The 17,493-nt window shown below is 46.1% G+C and overlaps 1 protein-coding gene and 1 long non-coding RNA gene across 3 annotated transcripts in view; one reads left to right on the top strand and one right to left on the bottom strand.

The window, feature by feature from the left end:
• Positions 1 to 271: 271 nt before the first annotated feature.
• Positions 272 to 9,100, bottom strand: LOC309854320. Its single transcript, XR_014306149.1, has 3 exons — positions 9,017 to 9,100; positions 2,926 to 3,079; positions 272 to 1,640 (listed from the first exon to the last, which is right to left on the bottom strand). It is a non-coding gene; the product is annotated as an uncharacterized lncRNA (long non-coding RNA).
• A 524-nt stretch (positions 9,101 to 9,624) lies between these two features.
• The window catches only part of BCL6 (BCL6 transcription repressor), a 21,655-nt gene continuing 13,786 nt past the window's right edge, over positions 9,625 to 17,493 (top strand). Inside the window, exon 1 of one of the 2 annotated variants that reach the window (XM_082713013.1) lies at positions 9,625 to 9,682. The gene's annotated coding sequence lies outside the window, so the exon portion shown is untranslated. Of the gene's footprint in view, positions 9,683 to 14,224; positions 14,368 to 17,493 lie in introns of those variants that run through there. The other variant, XM_082713014.1, reaches the window with a different exon arrangement.

Below are 17,493 nucleotides of genomic sequence, written 5' to 3'. Positions count from 1 at the left end.
TGAATGCTCTGTTCTCACTTTTGCTATAGGTCCTAAAGATGTGGACAGCATTAACTTTAGGCCAAACATTGAAGACCTGTGAATTAAGCAACTAATTGCATTTAAAAGAATTCACTTAGGGCTTTTCAGTGTCATAGGTGTGTGCTTGTGAGATAGGGAGATAGATAGATAGGAAGAAGATGGATATCAAACTAATATATAAACATTACATAATTTAGAAGATAAAAAAAATAAGGGAGGAGAAAAGCATTCAAAATCCTACTACCCTAAGACAACCAAACTATTTGTTTATTGTGTATTCTTGTTTATATCCCATTTATTTTCTATGAAGAGTATTTTTAAACATAGTTATAATATGCCATATATATATATATATATATATATCCTACTTTTCACTTTATTTATTACCATAAGTATTTTCCAATTCCAATTTTTAAAAATTAGATTACACTTCATCATTCTCCACCCAACACCTTTTCTCTCAAGTCAGTCACAATGGGACATGGAGGCTGTGCGTATTTGTTGTTGTTAGATATAACACTTAGATACCTATATTCATATAACGACTTTGACCCTATATGTTTGAGTTTTTTCCTGTATGTTGTATGCACCTCAAAGATGGGTTCCTAGAAGTAGAATTACTAATTCAAAGGGCTGAACTTTGATTCTTGAGACATGTGACCCAATGGATCACTGAAAGAGTCATGCTAACCAAAATATAGTACGGCAGGATTCAATCTCACTGAATTTCACCAAGAATTATTTAAATGTCAGCCTCCACAGTGGACATAAGTATTGGTCCAAAGATTTTATAGCCACTTGACAGAGAGGTTGATAGATGTGGGAAAAGATAGGAAAAAAAGGAAGAGACACTTAAAACTCAAGTAGTGCATGGGAACTAGACACCATTGGTAACTGACAACTGGTTAGAAATTAATGAGGCATTACTGAAGTAATGTACATCAATGTAATAGCAGCTTTCAGCTTTCCAGAGTGGATACAGCTGCAAAATAAGTGATTCAGGGTGGACTTGTTGATGGGAATCAACTCTACCACTAATTTTGGGGGTTGTCTTTGCAAACCATTTGTCTCTCTGGACCTTTCAACTACAGAACTAATAGGCTGAAGGCTGAGGAGAGTTTAGATTATAGTGTCAAATCCAGATGATGAAGACAAAGTCACAGAGTCATGGGTCCAGTCAGCTATTTCCCCTTGACACCCAGAGTTACAACTCTGATGAGATCAACAGTTCTATCAGAGCTGTACAATGAAATGGCAGACATCCCGGGAAGCTCTTGGGGCTCCTCCCAACCTCAGTTATGAATCTGAAGTTCTGTATGCCCTATTTGGACTGTTGGTAAAGATTCTTCAGGGCCTTGTTTTCAAGAGAATCTCCACAGGAAAATGTTGAATAAGCAGATCAGAGAGGTGGCTTGAGTCATCGACCACCATAACGACATTTGGCCTTTGGTGCCTCCCTAGTGCTCTCCATCCAGATGATGACACACAAAAATTAGCCATACTGCTTTCAATTTAGTCAACTGAAAGAATAAAGGCAAGTTCCCTCATTGTCCGGACTCTGTTTTGCAGGCAGGACCTCTCAGATTTCAAGAGAATCCTGGGGCACTTTTTGGAGGCTTCTAGTATGGGGGGGGGAGAGAGAAAAAGAGAGAGGGGTTATATATACACATACACACACACACACACACACACACACACACACACACACATATATATATATATACACACATACACATATTTGTGGTTTTGTAACATAAAAACTGTGAAGATAGTACAAAGAACAATCCTGTACCCAGTTTCCCCCATTACTAACATTTCACCTTAGTATGGTACTTTTGTGACAATTGATATTCACACAGTATGATTAACTAAAGTACATGATGTATTCAGATTTGTTTAGATTTACCTTCTGTCTTTTTCCATTAAGTACCACTTTACATGAAGTTATCATGTCTCCTTAGGCTACTCTAGGCTATGGCAACTTATCAGCATTTCCTTATTTTTGATGACCTTGACAGTTTTGAGGAGTACTGGTCAAGCATTTTGTCCGATGCCCCTCTACTACAATATGTCTGATGTTTTTTCATAAACAGACTGGGGTATGGGGAAGACCACAGAGGTAATGACCCATTTCACCACCTTATATCAAAGGTACATACAATCAACATGGTTTATCATTATTTGTTTGGTTGGTTGTTCATGGTTTATCGTTGTTGATATTGACCTTGATGTCCTGGCCGCTGTAGTGTTAGTCTGGTTTCTCCATATAAAATTACCTCCCCCTCTCCCCTTATTATACTATGCTCTTTGGAAGCAAGTCACTATGCCCAGCTCACACATAAGGAGAGGGGAATTATACTCTCCTTCCTTCAGGGGAGAGCATCTACATAAATTATTTGGAATTCTTCTGCATGGGAAATTTGTCTCTTCTCTTCCATTTATTAATTTTTCCCATAATTTATTTATATCTGTGTAAATGTGTAGACATTTATTTTATACTTCAGGTTATCATCTAATATTATTCTATCTTGTCACTCAAATTTTGCAGCTTTGCCCCTTGGAAGCTCTTCAGGTGGTACCAGTGTCTCTGAAATATCCCCCAGCAATGTAGGGACTTTTGTGTACTTGTTTGGTGTCTCCCCCCCACTTTTTTTTTTTTAGCAAATCCTTATTTTATGGTACAATCTGGGTATTAGGTGTGTTCATTGCTACTGTGGCATCATTGCTTCTAGTCCAAATATATTTTAAAATTTACATTTTAAACACCAACATACACAGGTTCCAATATAATCACATGATTCAGGACAACTCTAGATTTAGTAATAGTATGAAATCTCGGCACCATGAGAGACTGGGAGGGCTCCTACACTGGGTCCTGCAGCAGGATCCGCACACAAAACTTACATGTGAAGGTCTTCTTGTGCACCACTAGAACTGAAGCAGAACCTCAGTGGAGAACATATCAGAAGTCCAACTCTGAGGCCTGCTCTGAATGAAAGGCCACACCAAATGGCTCTTTTGCAGGGTTGCACACCCTATATCCTCTTTCCATGATGAACTATGGAAAACAACAACAACAACAACAACAACAACAACAAACCACAATGATTATAGAACCAGGGCATCAGAATTCTAGATTGGCTCTGCCAGCGATTCAGTGGATGTGGAAATGCCTTCTGTCTGGGCCTCAGTGTCCAATTGCATACTATCAGTAACATTGGATTGGATGTTTGCTAAGGACCCTCCCACTTCTAGCACATTATAACTCAGGAGTTCTATACTGAGAGTGTAATTGACTCCATTTCTCCGTGTACATGGACAGCAATATTTCAGAGGGCCTAAGCCAAAGGAGAAACGGTGGCGGTAGGATGTGACTGCTAATGATTAAGGGCTGTTTTATTACTTCCTGAGGATGCCAAGGTCTGACAAAGACCTTATTTCATCTAGACAGTTGGGTCTGAGAAGTTTAGACCTTTGTCTTAAAGAACGGAGATCAAAAAAATATAGGAAATACTGATTGAAAGTATCTCTTTCATTGTCTTCAAGTTTGTTCTGGAAGATCAATGGTTTTTTGTTTGTTTGTTTGTTTTTAGTTTTTTTTTGTTGTTTTTGTTTTTGTTTTTTGTTTTTGTTTTTGTTTTTTGGTAAGGGCAAACTCCTCATCTGTTATTTCCTCTAACTTCACATCATTACTTTTAAGGCAGTTATGGCTGAATTACCTCTAAGTTTCTTACTAGGAATCTCTCTCTAGGTTTTTTTTTTTTTTTTTTCTTTCCTTCCTTTGTGTGTGTGTGAATGTTAGGACATATTTTTCATATCCACATGGGGCCCAGTGGCTTAAAGACTGCCCAGTTTACAAGTGTCATCTCTTTCCTATCATTGACTGGGACAGTTTCCAAAAACAAACAGAAGGCAAAAAAAAAAAAAAAAAAAAAAAAGAACGATAGTGCTGAAAAGACACTTGGGAACTGTCACAACTGATTATGAATGCTGGAGAGCAAAGGTACAAGGTCTTAGAACCTGTCTCCTCCAACTCAACATCAAAAATCTTCAATTGGTTTTTGGACCCACTCAGCAAAACCCCAGACTTTGGTCTACAATTGGTTAAAAATTGATAGAGGTGAGGATTCTGGGACTGCCTTCTTTACTTAGAAGTTTAAATTTTAACCCCTTCCCCCATGCCAGGTACACATATGATACAGCTCCTTTCCATTGCCCTCCCCATCTTAAAGTTATATAAATATGTATTTGGATATAAAGGTATAGAATTTAGAACAGAGACACGTCGTGCAAATCATCAGAGTTATTTCTTTGCAAGGCTGAGGAAACTGAGTCCTGACAAGTGGTTTTGCTCTCCAAAAGGGAGTTCCAGGCAGGACTGTAATTAGAAGCCAAGGTTTTTTTGGCAACAAATCCAGGTTTGTTTGTTTTTTTTCTTCCTACCTCACACCATGCCCCTGTGGAGTTTCGTGTTTGTGTGCATGTGTGTGGGTTTCTGTATGTACCTATGTTACATAGACACGGACATGTAGGAAACATGCACCGAGCATCTGTAGTCTGACCTCAGGGAGCGGTGTAATGACTCGAATTTCAGGCAGCTGAAAGGTTTCTGCGGGTGGAGGGTGAAATAAACAAGAAAAGCCACTGTGGAGATGTGAATGGAAAAGTACCGAAGCGCTCCCTCCCTCCGCACATTCTTCCGCTCTCCAGCTCTGCCTGCCAGCGAGCTGGCTTCAGATAGGCTTCTTCAGGGTCAGGTGTACAGAGGGCGGTGTGGAGAAGAAGGGGGAAAAATGCAGGCACAACACGCAAATCAAGTTTTTCCACTTCTAGCCTTAGGTAGTAAAGACAGCTAAGTACAGGCAGGCAGCCGCAGGGAGGGTGGGCCAGCTACCCAGAGTTTACAAACACTCAAGTGCTTTCCTCTCTTCATCCCTTCCTGGTCCAGCTGCTGCTTTTCTTCATGCTAGAGTTTCATAGGAAGTGAAAACCCTGCTATTCAAAACAGTGATCCAATGCAATAAACAAATGATTAGGCACGCCCCCCCCACTTCTCTATTTTAAGCTCCTGATATTTATTTCCATTTTTAAAAAGTGAGAAAAGTGTGGAAAATCAGTGTTTTGGGGGGAAAGTCTGAGCTAGGCTAGAAAAGGTTTCTAAAGAAAAAAAAAGTCTCAGAATAAAACAGGCTGAAAGCAGGCAGCATATGGATCAAAATTAAACGTTGACACTTCTTTTTCAGAAGGTAGTAGCTGGAAATCATCTTCTGTTTTTTTCTTTTATTGTCTCGAAACTTTCTGCTCAATTTCTGTAAAATATACCAAGAAATCTCCTTTCTCCAAGGATAATATAGGGAGCGTGTCTACAATAACTCTAAATGAAGCATTTGAGAGAAAAGGAATAGGTAAAATTTTCTGCAGCAGGTGGACAGCACCACCCACACCCAACAGAAGTAGTGTCGAGTAACACAGCTTAGGTGACAAACATAACCAAACCCAAATGTCCATCAAAACTCAGTAGTAGCATCATGACCAGGAGTTCGTTTTGAAGACCAATTTACAGTTAACTAGGAAACCAAAGCAGCTTCGCTTTCCCCAATTCTGCCAGAAAAACAGGACACCCTCCTCTAAACCCAGGCAGTCAGATCACCCTCATTCTGTGAAATGACGCAGGACCATCAAACGAGGACCCATTTTCAGGTATGTCCTGGGGTCACACATGCCTGGGGTCATACATGCTCTCACAGACAGGGCCAGCCTGTCCTCTTGAAAGGGAGAAGCCTGGGGGAGTTGTATAATTGATTACAAGGTTCTTTCCCATTCTAAAATCTATAATTCTGAGATGTGATGGTTGAAAGATCTACCAAAGTACCAGAAGTTCCTGACAGGTGAAACCGACTTCCCGTTTGGAGCCCCCTTGAAAAGAGGACAAGACAGTATTTATTCCAAGGACAGCTTCCTTTTCATCTATGACTGAATTGTGGGGAACTGGATGTAAAATCTGTCCCTTTCCTTAAATAGATGTAGTATTAGGACCAGGCTATTTTATTTGTAACAAAGCTTATATTTACCCAGCAGCTGCGTTCAGGAACCTAGTACTATGCACAGTCCACTGGGCAAAGGGAATGGCCTGGTCCTCTGTTCTGAGTATTACTAGCCAGTGATCATTAAATAACAGGACTAGGTGATACATGGTCCCTCTGAGTCTGCAGAAATCACTCATAAGACCCCAGACACAGAATCACTCTTTAGAGCTTCTTAAGGTTGATTTAAAAGAATTTGTATATATTCAAGTCAATCCTTTCTTTAATCCTGTAACATAGCACTGCTGGAGTAAAGGAGCCCACACAGTGATGCCAACTGGCTACTGATGGGGAGAGATCAAGAATGAGAGAAAGGAGGACAATGTGGAAGAAATTGAACTGATATAAAATCCGACAGTTATGTTCCCAGGATTTGAAAGGAGATTGAGAGACGGGTGCACAATTTTCCTCACTGTTCATTCGGTAGAGAGAAAGGGATCTACCTAAAGTCTCCATCTTTCGAATATTTTCAATTTTTTTTCCTTTTAACAGTGCCATTCTGATCAATTTCTTTCAATGTAAACACTAATTTGGTTAAAAAAACAAAACCAAAAAACCACCATCATAGAAATGTGGGACTCTGGCACTTGGTTCCAGAAATAATGTGTTGAGAAGGTTTGAGTTCCGTGATGGTGGGGTTAATTATCTATAAACTAGACCTGGTGGGTTTTCCTTCCAAGGGCTGCCTGCAAAGAATTAAAAAGGTCTGAGGTGCAAGAAGGGTGAATTCCTTCCCAGCCCCCATTCTGGCTAGTTCTACTGCCAGTGGGAGCAGATTTCCCTCTGCTCTGCAGCGCCCCCATGGGGCTAAGATTGGAGTGGCAAAGAGAACGCAGGAGGAGGAACAAACCGTGTTTAAGGTTGGGGTGGTGGGGGGCGATGGCAAGAGACCAATGAGGCACGGTGGCAACTTTGATTAGAAAAGTGACCAAAAATCATAAAAGTAACTCCATCATAGGATCAATAACAGAGCAGAGCCATACATTTCACATTCCAAACCCTATACAGATACACCTGAGAAACCTTGAAGTTCTTCCTACTCTCAAAGACAGAAAAAATATCACACATGTAAATGCACAGAGAAAATCGCTTTGGCAAAATCGGGGTATCGTTTTGAATCCAGTGGAATTCATTTAAAACTCTGAAAAGGGAGGGGAAGGAGACAATAAAAAAGCAGATAGTCCGCCTTCTGGCAGAATGAATCTGCACTTGACGATATCATGTGTCTTTGGGGGTAAAATGTTCATTTCAACAACAGTGACAGGATTAGGCCTATGTATATTTTTCAAAAATCCTTTACAAGACAGGCTTTTCTGCAGAGGCTGCAGTAATCCATCTGTCAATAAGTATTAAAATATTCAGATTTCATAGGAACAGACACTTAGGCATATTTTCTAAGCTCCAGAACTTGCGGAAAATAATCAACCCCTTTGGACCTCTTCTGGATCTAAAATTCCCTACACGGCCTTTTAAAGGTGGTGGCGGCGGGAGGGGTGCACTGACAATAACATTTTCAGCAACAGATCTGAACTTCTTACGGACTTTTCCAGGGAAAGAGATCCCAAATATCCCAAGAAACAGCCCGTAATCTTTCGTAGCTCTGCTCACCTCTCCATTTTAAACCCAAATTTGAGGTTGGGAGAGGTAGAGTATTTTGGGACATATCTTTTTTGGAAATTAACAAGTGCAGAAATTTTGTGGAACCTTTAAGAACTCATCTGTAATTTAATGAGACGCCTGAAGGACTCTCAAAGCCAAGGCTCAGAACAGCATGACCTTTGAAAGCTGCTTCTGGTCCAAACATTTTGGGTTAATTCTTGAGGAATCTGAAATATTATTTTCCCCTCACACCCTTTTTTTAAGAGAGAGACATAAAAGAAACAAGAGTCTCCCTCATTCGGGGATGAGTAGGAGGGGAAAAAACCCCAACCAACATTTAAATAGGGAAACTGGCAGTTCTGAATAAACAAACCAAGGCCCACAGTGAAATGATTCCGCACTGCATTTGCCTTTAAAAAGAAAGGAAAGAAGGAAGAAAGAAAGAAAAGAAAGAGTTCCCCCCACTTCTCCTCCTCCTCCTCCCAAGTGAGCTCCGGAGCTAAGGAGCCTGTGCTGCGTGCCGCGCGCTGTAGTTGTAGCACAGGCTGTTCTAAACACACGCAGTATCTGTGATACTGGCACGGCAGGCCTTTAGAATTCCCTCTGGCTGATCTCTTAAACACAGACAGAAGAGATTTTTTTACAACGACCTTGAAACGAGCCGGGAGTTGGGGGGAGCGCGGGGGATCGAGACCTTAAGAATAAGCAAAACACAAACATGTATTTGGTTCACCTAATTTGGTAGAACACACGCGTACACACACCCAAATACACACACGTTTCTTTCAACAAGAAATGTCCTAACAGTCAACAATAACAGAAAGAGTAAACCCACCACTTGCTGTCCTGGAAAGAAACAAACCAAACCAAAACAAATCCTTGAACATGTCCCTCAAGTGCAGGAGAGCCTCCTCTCAGTAAAAAAAAAGTCCAGGGGAAAAAGAAAATTGCACCCCCCCCCCCAAAAAAAGTGGGGGTTGGGATTGTTACATGCGATCAAAAATTGAAGCCGCTCTCAATAGTCTCAATATTAAAATAACACATCTTCTTTAAAGCGCTTGAGCGATTAGAGAGTGGGGGGGGGGAAAAGCACACACACACAAAACAAAATCCAACCGACGCGGGATCCTAGTATTTACGTAACACCACAAACTTGCAAAAGGCAAAAATCAGAAGAAAAAAATCCGAAAATCATCAAAATACAACCACCAAAAAAAGAAAAAAAAAATCCCAAGCCACCACATCAACAAGGAAAAAAAACAACAAAACAAAACCGAAAGACGTCCCAAATAAAATAAAGCAAATGAACCCACCGAAAACTGCTTGGCAAATATTTTTCTCGTGGTGCCTAATATTCTAGCTGGAAAGAGCTGTGGTGTTTATTGTTTTTTTCTCTTACTCGCCTCTAAAGCTACTATATATAACAGACTTTTTCCAACGGGTCGAACCTCTCTCTCCCTTTTGTGTATTTAGCTCGAGTAGCTGAGTTTATGGGTAAGAGAGGAGGAATTAGCCCCAGACCCCGGGAAAGCAAAGCGCACTCCCCCTCTTATGTCACCGAATAGCAAATTAGTTCTCAGAATTCCAGAGGCCGAGCTTTGCTACAGCGAAGACGCCGACGTCACAGAGGGGGTGCCCACGTGACGCTGGCGGAGCAGACTGTACCATCGTGCGGGGCCCCGGGAGGGAGGGACGCCGTCTGGCCCCTCGAGCCTCGAACCGGAACCTCCGAATCCGAGACGCTCCGCAGCTGAGGACCTCGAAATCTTCCGGGAACTGGAAAAATATTGTGGCTTTGAGGGCTTTCCATGGGCTAAGAGAGGCAAAAGTCCCGGAGAGCTGACACCGAGTCCTCCCCTGCCTCGTAGCAGTGGTAAAGTCCGCAGCTCAAATTCCGAGAATTGAGCTCTGTTGATTCTTAGAACTGGGGTTCTTAGAAGTGGTGATGCAAGAAGTTTCTAGGAAAGGCCGGACACCAGGTGATTATTGCTGTTGCTGCTGCCGCTGCTGCTGCTGCCGCCGCCGCCGCTGGTGCCGCTGGTGCCGCTGCCGCCGCCGCTGCTCATGATCATTATTTTACCTTTTAATTCTTTTTTTTTCCGCTCTTGCCAAATGCTTTGGCTCCAAGTTTCCTATGTGTATCTATTGATATAAATGTATATATTTATTTATTCTAGCTGTCAGGTGTTAAAATAAATGCCGAAGATTAGTCCCACGTCTCTCCCACTCTAGGATATAGATTTTTATATATTTGTTATTTTATTCTTGTTGTCTTTGAGTGAATCGGCCGGTTTGGGGAGGCTTTTGCCACCCTCCCTTGTGTTGTTTTGGTTTTGGAAAAGGAGGTGGAGGAGAGGAAGGAGGGGAATTAGGGGGCGGCCGGAGCCGAGAGGACGAGACAGTGTTTGGGGGGTGCTCCGGGCAAGTCTGGGGGCTGTCTGGCCCCAGACGACGGAGAGGACGCGCGCTCGCGCTCTCGCTCTTTCTGCTGCTGCTTGCGTACGGCTTGTGATCTCGCTGGATTCGGGCGGCTGTGTTTTTTCCCTCTTTTCTCGCTTGCAAACTGCCTTCCTCGCTCCCTCGCTCCTGCCTCCTCTTCCCTCCCTCCCTCCTCCTTTCCCTCGCCTCTCCTTCCTTCTCCTCTCCCGTCCTTCTCGGTGACTCCGGGAGGCGAGGAGGGAGGCTGCCCGCTCGCTCGCCCCGCTGGCTCCCTTCCACCGGCCTCGCTCCTCTAGATTCCCTGCCTCCGAGCCGAGATTTGGGAGGAAAAATGCAAGCGAACTCCTCGGGTTTTGTTTTTCTCTCCCCCCCCCCCCCTTAAGCCCAGTTGAAGTATCGTTTCTACTATTTCCTTTTAGATCCGCGGTCTTCCTAACGAGATCCGAGTGTTCTGGTGTCCCCTTTGGTGGACCCCTTTGGTGTCCCCTTACCCTGTGTTTGGGGGAGGTTTAGCTTGCCTGGGGGCGGGGATGTTGAATACTTTGAAAATTATTCTTTCTTGGTTGCAGTCGAGGGAGTCGGGAACCCCCGCGCGCTCCCTCTCCTCATCCTGAGGGGAGAGACTGGTGGCGGGACAGGGATTTGGGGGGTGGGTGGCAAAGGGGTGCGCGTTTGCACCTGCGGTGCTGTTTAGCGTGCGGGGACTCTGGGAACCTTCACAGGACGGCCCAGCCGAGCGGGAAGGTGGCGGGATTTCTGGCGGTCGCGGTGTTTGTGTTTTGGGCGCTGCGTGACTCGGTGTTAGCTCCCAATGGCTGTTCCCCCGCCTCTCCTAATTTTGTTTTATTTTTTCCCATGGTGCGAGCTTTGTAAAAAGACAACTGCAGACCGGAGAGTAGACGACGTCAGGCTTCAGGTTCCCGAGGTCCTTGCTAGGGGCGAGGGGAAAAACAAACAGCCCCAGCCCGCGTTCCTACGTGCAAGACCCGGGAGGAGAGAAGGGCACGCTGTAGCCCTGGATGAGGGACCCGGCAAGGGAGGAGGGGGCGCGGGCGAGAAAGGGAGAGATCTTTGTGAGTGATTTTGCAAAAACGTTTTGCGAGGTTGGTTGGATTTGCAACCTGTGGCTCTCCTCGAGGGAGTAAGAATGGGGGAAGGCGGCGGCGGCGGCGGCCCGGGGCGGGAGCGGGTGGGGAGTTGGATCCTCGGAAATGGGCTTCGCTCTTGGGCAGCGGGAGCTAGGGCACCCCGCTGCGAGAGGTAGTGACCGTGGTCAGTGTCTTGAGAACTGTGGATTGCATTGCCTTTATGATGCCGTGTTATTGGAACTCTGGCGAAAAATGGATCTAGTGTTACAATAATGAGTTTCGAAGCTACTCCACGGAAAACAAAAACACAACCCAATAGATTAAAAAAAAAAAAAAAAAGGAATGAAAAAGACCCCTTTAATGGGGTGCCCCTTTTTGCAGTGGTTAAGAGTTGGTGGTAGGGGTCCAGCAACTGAACCTGGAGAAGAACCCCAAATAGGGTACGGAAAGTACAGAGCTGTTACTGGGTCCCTGTCCATCACAGAGAGAGAGAGCTGGTCATTTATCCCCCCACCACCAGCAGCCACAGGAAACTGATTTAATCTTCTGTGGATTTTTTTTTTCCATTCAGTTTATAGTTTCCAGGAGGAAAATGTTATGGCTCTTTACTTTTTTTTTTTTTAAGAAAAGTATCAATAGATGCTTTTTTTTTTCCTGTCAAAAAAAAAAAAAAAAAAAGCCAAAAAACTGGGGCAGGACAGAGGGAACCAGGGAAAAGGCTGTTTAGAAATACAGTTTGTGGCTCTGAGCGATGCCACTGGCTTCCTCTACAGAGACTGCCAGTTTCCCTTTTCTTTGCAAGGTGTGTGTGGTTTTAATAAATAACTTAAAAAAATAAGAGGGGGGCCGGCAAGATCTGTCAGGAGACAGGTATCTATTTTGCTCACTATTTACTACCAAGAGCCTTTGGCACTGGAACAGAACCTCGTAAATCTTCAGCCCAAGTTGAAGTTCATCTGGCCCTAGTCCACACGCTATTCCTGGAGGTAGCAAACATGAGCTCAAAGGAATGAGGTGAAATCACATTCTTGCTTTAAAATATATACCTTTTTTTTTTGGTTAAGGAGAAAGAATATTGTCTCTGGGGCAGAAGGAAATGGAAGGAAGGGCGCCAGGAGATGGGCATTCCCTTGCTAAAATGACTCCAGTTGGGTCCTCAGGCTGAAATAGAAACCTGTAGATGGGAAATATTTCCTCCTCCCCCCACTTATAAATAGAAGTTTCCAATATCCTATTTGGAAGACTTTCCAATACTTTAGGCCCAAGCATTGGCTTATCTTAAGGGTCTGCTGTTGGTAAGGCCAGAAGCTGTTGGTAAACTGGGGAGCCTGAAGAGAAGGAAGCCAGAAGTGGGAATTCTCCAGTTGGCCTTTTCTTCTGCGCTCACTTGTGCAGGGTTTTACCCCATGCTTTCTTGAAAAGATTCTCCAGTTTATTCTGGGTTTGCTGGACAGGGATGGGACTCTAACTCTTAAGCTGTCGTTTCCTGAGCCTTAAAGAGTTCCAGTTATTGGTTGAGTAAATGGTAGCCAGGACTAGATGTCAAAATCCTTCCTTCCCTCTCTCCCCTGCCCGGTAGCCACACTCACAACCCACTTTATTGTGAAAAACTTGAAGAGATTCAGAGGAGGTAGTGCGGCAGCGCCACCCCTTGGTGGGTGAAACTCTCTGTTTGCAAAAGTCAAATATTTGAAAAACATTGTGAAATGACCTTAGGAGGAATTTTTTTTTTTTTCTTTAGAAAGGGGAGATAAAGCCAACTTTTAAAACAGGACTTTGTAGTTGATTTCTCAAATGGGGTGGAAAAGTGTTGCTTTCCAGCTAGGATAGTGTCCTAAGAGGCAAAGAAGTTCCTGTGTGTGTGGTTATGTCTGTGTGTGTGTGTGTGTGTGTGTGTGTGTGTGTGTGTGTGTGTATGTGTGTGTGCGCGCGCGGGGCGGGAAGGGGGGGCTGCCTAGTAGGCTTTAAGTAGGTGAGTTCTCCAGATGGAGGTAGCCTCCTTCCTCCTTGGACTTGACTTCTCAGAGCACCTGAATTCTGTTGCCATTCTGACACTGAGATAAGGAAGAATGTCTTGGTGTAAAAACCAACCAGTGATTGGAAGTCCTGTAGTTTTGCCGGCGGTGATGGTCGCGTCTATGGCAGCTGGGTTGGGGACGGAGGTTTGTGGATGGCGTAGGGCAATGTAACCTGGTCTGTAGCTGGCTTTGGAGCCTTCTGGGAGTCGAAGTACTGTGGCGCGTGCCGGCTTTCTGCACTGCGCAACAAGTGGGAATGCCGCCGCAGTGATCCGAACGAGGGTGCTGTGCTGTGGCGAAGCCGGCCCCTTTCTCTTCGCCCCGTTGGAAGCCAGGAATGGCTCTTCCCAGTCCTCCCCGCCTCCGGGTCTGTGAGCAGCAGCCCCGCCAAAAGACCAAACTCACCCCCTCGCACCCCCCCACACCCCGCCTTTACTGAGCGCTGTAAGCTTGGGTAGAACCCTGCCCTTGGCCTCCAGGACCCCTCTTCTCCATGGGGATCAGGAGTTTATTCCCGACTTTCTTTGCTGTTGGACCAGTGTTTGGCAAGAAGCTCGCCTAATACCTTCGAGTTCCGTTCTGCTTTTTGAAGACAAGCGCACCCTTTCCTTCCCTTCTAATACATTCAGCCTTTGGGACTGGAAAAACCAACGTATAATACGTGAACGCAGCTCCAGAGACCGCGTTGTGGTTGGTTGCTAGAGGAGTGAGCATCGGGAAGAACGGAATTACATCCACTAAATTAAATGCTTTGCAGCGTTGCTTATAGAAGCAACCTCCTCCCGCTAACAGATTAAAGAAAAAAAAAAAAAAAGTGGGGGTGGGGGGCAGTCGGTTGTGGAAGGCTGTGGCTGCGCGGTGATTTTCGAACGGACCGAGTCTGCCACCTAGTGGTAAATCGTAGCGGAGTCCCCCCGCCTAGGGCGGCGGACCGACTCTGTCACCTTCAGGTCTCCAAGTATCCCTACCAGGTGCTAGGACTGACAGAAGAGGGCAACATCCAATGAAGATGACATCTGACCTCCAACATTTTGGAAAGGTAGATGACAATTCGGAAGTCTTCATATGTTTGCCCGGCCTACCGTCGCTCAGCGAGTGGAATCTGCCTCCACTAAGAGAGTAAGATAATAAGATAACCCGTTTTGAACACGCTTTCTGTCGCTGTGGCGTCTCCCTGGGTGAAGTGGGTAGTGGAGAGACGCATGGAGGCTCTAGGACATAAAACTCTCGGACAGTTGAGAAAACAAGCGGCCTCATGAGGGGCGGGGCGCCTGTTGCTGGTGAGTTAGAACCCTAACCGGGACCAGAGTTTTACCTTCTGAATTCCAAGTCAGTGACTTAAAGTCAAAGGCAAGTTTATCTCTGCTCCTTTGAAGTATCTAAGAGAAAGGAGCAGCAGTAAGAGAGACCCATGACTTTAACGTCTCAGGTCATCATAGCTGGAAACAGTACCCCAGATGTCTTGGAGGAGTTTTAGAAAGTACAGCATAAGATTTTCATTGACAGATAAGGGAAGCCTACCGCAGTGCTCAGGGGTGGGGGGTCCCAGATCTTGAGGAGTGTGCCTGTGTTAGTGGGTGACTAAGTCCCAGTCCCTACACTTGCAGAGATGCACCTTGCTGCACCCGAGGCTCGCATTTGGATTCTGAATCACCATCTTCCCCTTTCTTCCAGACTGCTTAGTGGCTTGGGCAGAGATCCTGTGTGTGTGTGTGTGTGTGTGTGTGTGTGTGTGTGTGTGTGTGTCGGTCGGGGATGGGGGGTTCATGTGGACAGGCAGGGTGTAGTCCTAATAGAATTTGGGCCACAATAGCTGCTTATCAAGCAAAGTTTTATTTTCTCGGAGTTCAAAACTTAAGGTGGCAAAGGCGCGTAGGGGTACCGGCGACCCCTAGCGACGGCCGCCGGCGCGCCCACTCGCGGGAGATGCCGTCTCCACCGCCCTGGTCTGAGGGAATCGAGTTCAGCCTCTCCCACAGCGGGAGCAATCGGAGGCCGCGTTGGAGAAACGCGCCTCTGTTCGGGTTGGAAACGAATCTGGGGATGTGTTTGAAGAGCGGTCAAGTTTGACTCATCGCTTTCCAAGGACAGTTAGTGCCTTCCATCTTCATTAACGTGAATAAAGACCTTGGCTGACTTTTGTCCAGATCGGATTTTTAAAGGCATTGTTTGCTTGGGGACATCATGCCGCTCCCCTCCCCCGGCAGCCTTTTTGCAAAGACTGAGCCCAGTCCAGCCTGGATGGCCGAGATATCTTTGCTCGGGGACGCGGTTTGCTGGCATTGTCTGCCGGCTCTTTCTGGAAGGCTGTCGCGAGCTGGGCGCATGGGGAGCGTCCCTTCAGCAGCTCCTCTTCAGATCTTGATGATAAAACACATCCCTCTATTTTATTGCATTTCCTAGAAGCTTGCAGGCTTGAAAGAGCGCTGTTGGCAGGAAACGTGATAGAAATAAAGTCAGGACATAATGTCCCCGAACACCTCGGTCACCCAAAGCGACTGCCGAGCCTACCGTGTTATCAAATTCGCTTTCATTTATTGTCGTCTCCTCGGCCCTCCCGCCCCTCTCCCCGTCAAGAGAGCGAAGAGTGTTTCACTCTTAAAGCAAAAACAGAGGCGCGGTTTAACCCCACCCCCTACTGCTGGACCACCGTGGCTAAACTGGAGCGGCTAGTTAGCTGAGCCGCTGCGCAGAACCGGAGCGCTCCTGCAGGAGCCCTGATGCTGGTTTCACTAGGGCAGCTCCAGCCTTATCAAAATTCCTAGATCCTGCCCCTGAACAGTGCTTTGCGCTTCAAGATTCTCCTTCGGATTTCTCGGCGAGTTATTGGAGTTATTAGATTACCAATAATCCAGGGGCCGGCGGGATTAGAGAAGGGGCGGGGGTGGTGGTGGTGGTGCGAGAGGCATTCTCCAAATCTGGAGACAGTGTCTAAAGTAGGTCAATGGGAAGGAGAGGCGGAGCTACATGGGGGTTGTCGGTTTCAAGCCTTGATGGAGGGCTCTCTCTAGTGTTTAGCAGCGGTAGGACATGATTAGGTTTGAGCTCCCGGAACCACGGGAATCCTAATTTCCAATAAGCGCATGTACTTAATTTTCACTTCCCTTCCTAGATACTCACTCCATTCCATATTAAATTTCAACCTTCGCTTTCCCCTTAATTCCACCGGGCGAAGGGATGAGAAAGTTTCAAGGTAGGGCTTTATGAGGCGGAGGAGGCCCAGTCTTTACCAACCGCCCTGACCCCGCCTCCGCTGCTGATGTGAAGCGCGGCGCAGTGTGACGCCACCCGCCAGTTTTAGGACTGGACTGCGGCCTTACGTACTGCGTCTTTCGAAACCCCAGCCCCGAAAAAGCCCTCTCGGAGCCCACTACTAGGATCAATTAGGAGAACGCGCCCAGGGTTTATAATTCTGAGGAAGGCCCAAGAGAACGCAAGCCAACCTTGGAGCGCTCTCTTGCGCGCGCTGGGGTCAGTGCCCCGGTCTCTGCGGAATCCTAACCGCGTCTCTACGGATTCGGAGAAATCCGATTCCGAAATCCCGAAATCTGGCAAGGTTCGGCCTTGCAGCTCCTATTCTAAAGACTTGGGCGGAAACCGAGCCTATCAGGGTTCCCCTATTTGCCAACGTAGGCGGAAGGGGCTTTCTGTTTGGTTTTCCTACAAGTCGTCTGGCGCGCACAGGATGGAGACCCTCAGTCCTATGGACTCCCACCTTTTTGACCTTGATGCCTGGCGTAACCATCCTCTTAAAGGGGGCGGAGGCAAGCAAAAAGCAAACATAAATAAATGACGCACCGGGCAAACAAAGGCCAGAATTGGGCAATTTGAAGTTATAAAATCTCCGATTGGACTCGAATTCCTGGGTTCTAGACTGACTCTGCTACTAACTTGTGCGACTCTCCCCATTTATAAAACTTATGAGGAAGGGCTGGACCTGGTGAACTCAGAGTCCTGGAGGGCGCGGGCGAGGGATTTAGAGGAAAGTGCGCCTATTCCCCGCGAGCCTCCCGGGGCGGCCCCCCTCCCCGGGTGAATCCCCGGCGGCCCTGGCGGCGCAGGCGGCGATCCTGGCGGCCGTCGGGGGCCGGCAGCTTCCTGGAAAGTTACTTCTCGTTGGAGCCGGCGATAGGCAGAGAGTGTTCTGTGAAATCCGTTGAGCTGAGATCGACTACATTCCGGGAATGAGAGGGCTGTGCCATTCCCCTCACTACCCCCTGCCTTGACGGCGTAACAGGAAAAAAA

Source organism: Mustela nivalis, assembly GCF_964662115.1.
Source record: "Mustela nivalis genome assembly, chromosome: 1".
Lineage (NCBI taxonomy): Eukaryota > Metazoa > Chordata > Mammalia > Carnivora > Mustelidae > Mustela > Mustela nivalis.
This window is presented reverse-complemented; position numbering and strand designations above follow the sequence as displayed.